Source organism: Ricinus communis, chromosome 4 (assembly GCF_019578655.1).
Source record: "Ricinus communis isolate WT05 ecotype wild-type chromosome 4, ASM1957865v1, whole genome shotgun sequence".
NCBI lineage: Eukaryota > Viridiplantae > Streptophyta > Magnoliopsida > Malpighiales > Euphorbiaceae > Ricinus > Ricinus communis.
In genome coordinates this window covers 11,149,827-11,152,177 of record NC_063259.1, presented here as the reverse complement: position 1 = coordinate 11,152,177, position 2,351 = coordinate 11,149,827, and the positions used below count along the sequence as shown (strand labels likewise).

Genomic DNA, 2,351 nt, shown 5'->3' with positions numbered 1-2,351 from the left:
GGCGTTCACGTGCTCCCTCAGGTTAGACTCGGTGGTGCTCGGGAGAGCTCCTTACGCCTTTCAAACAACATCTTAGAGATTTGGCCAATCCGGGTCTCCAAGTTCTGAATTGAGGCCTGCTGGTTCCTAAGTGCACTATCAGTTTGCTGGAACCTCATCTCCGTAGACGTCACAAACTTCATCATAAGCTCTTCTAAATTTGACTTCTTTTCTGGTAGAGGAGGAGCTTATGCGGGCCCGGTGAATGTGCTGCTGATGAAGTCTCCGAAAACCAGTGGACCACGAGAGCGTTATTGTTCCTCCAACTGAAGTTGGGATGATTGCGCCACCCAGGGTTGTATGTATTGCTATAAGGATCGTTCTACTGCCTTGGGGCATTCCCCATATAATCAACCTGTTCAACATCAGAAGACATAGCAGAATTAGATGGAAAAGTAGTAGAGGATGAAGCAAACATACCTCCAAAGTGATTCGCCGTAATGCGGGCCACCACAAAACTTCGCAACCGGTGTTCATTGCATGAACCGGCATCCGAGGTTGGTCGATCTTCTTGGCTAGAAGCTCCACTTGAGCTCGCCAAGGCTGTAGAGTCCACTTGGTTGACCACTCCCTGTCTTCCTGGTCGGCTCCTAGAGGATTGCCAACGATAGTTGTTCATGGCCATTTCCTCTATCAAGTTCGAGCCTGCCGGGCGTCTTCTTAGCGCCCCACCTACTGTAGCATCCACCATCTGCCTCGTTGCAAGGTTCAACCCGCTGTAGAAGGTCTGAACCTGCATCCACACTGGCAATCCGTGATGTGGGCAGCATCTCAAAAGATCTTTAAATCTCTCCCATGCATCGTACATGCTTTCATCATCAAACTGCACAAAAGAAGATATGTCATTTCTAAGTTTAGCAGTTTTAGCGGGAGGAAAATACTTATATAAAATTTTTTCAGCCAACGCCTTCTAGGTAGTAATCGTCTGTTGTGGAAGAGATTGCAGCCATCTCTTTGCTCTATCCCTCAAGGAAAATGGAAACAATCTCAGCCTAATGGCATCATCGGTTGTTCCATTTATCTTGAATGTGTCACAAATCTCCAAAAAGTTAGAGATATGTGCATTGGGATCCTCGCTGGGCAATCCTCCAAATTGCATGCTTTGCTGGATCATCTGGATAACATTGGCCTTTATCTCAAAATTATTGGCCGCTACAGCAGGTCTGACTATACTCAGTTTTCGTCCCATCCAAAGATGGTCGAGCAAACTCGTACATCGTCCTTTGATCATCGTTGGCCTGGGGGTCATGGTTTTCCATCATGTCTAGTCTATCCACAGGTACCTCAACCTCAATCTCCTCCTCTTCTAATTGCAACCTCTTCCTTAAGAGTCTGAGGGATCGTTCTGGATCAAATAGAGGCTCTATAAGATTCGAGTTTGAGCTCCTGGTCATAAACTACCTGAAACCGAAAGTCCACACAACAATTCACTCTAGTTCACCGTTACTGTGTTCCCCGGCAACGGCACCAAAAACTTGATGGGCTCTTTATGTAACCTACACCTAAGGCAGTGAACCTACCGATGCAGCCTAGCACTAGTGAGTATCAAGGTCGTATCCCTGGAGATCGGGTGAACCTAGAGTTACTACTGTTTGCTATGTTATCTAGTCTGAAATAAGGTGTGAAAGTTCTAACGTACCAGCTAATGGTTATGAGTGCAAATAAGTAAATGAAGAACAACGGACAATCAAAAGACAATTGCAAAGAGAGAAACAAACCCAAAAGGGAGCCTAAGTGATGGAATTCTAAAAATGGATTGTATGGATTGCCGATCTTGCTTACCCGTGCCTAAATCCTGAATTGAATCCCGGTTCCTCTCTCGAGCTTACCGGATTCCTAAACCTGCACTAACCTAATGGAATCTCTTCCTATCGGATTACTACAGATTAGCATTAAGTATGATTTAAAACTATTAAGAGTTATTAGTTCTTAATCCGGCGAGTAAATCAACCTTATCTCTAAGTTTAACTACCAGTCCTTACTATTCAATGTCCAGTTGTAACAAGCATTTCTCAATGTCAAGAAACAACTTAATAAACAATTAATCCAACGTCTCAAATTAACTGAATCAAACTTTTATTAGTGAATAGCAAGAAGATTGCAAGAATGACAATTATAAAAACTAACAATTAAGCATAATCCATCAACAAAGGTGAACCCTAATGGATTCAAAAGATCTAGCTACTCATGTTCATGGTTAAAGCAATTAGGGAACAAAATAAGGAAAAACAAATTAAAGGCATGTACACCCTTCTCTTTCAAGCTGAATGAGAAACCCTAAAATTGCAAATTCGAAATCTCAAACCCTAGTT

At 43.1% G+C, this 2,351-nt stretch overlaps 1 non-coding gene across 1 annotated transcript; it reads left to right on the top strand.

The window, feature by feature from the left end:
* Nucleotides 1–788: 788 nt before the first annotated feature.
* Nucleotides 789–895, top strand: LOC112534812. Its single transcript, XR_003079059.1, has one exon. It is a non-coding gene; the product is annotated as a small nucleolar RNA R71 (small nucleolar RNA).
* The last annotated feature ends 1,456 nt before the right edge of the window (nt 896–2,351 follow it).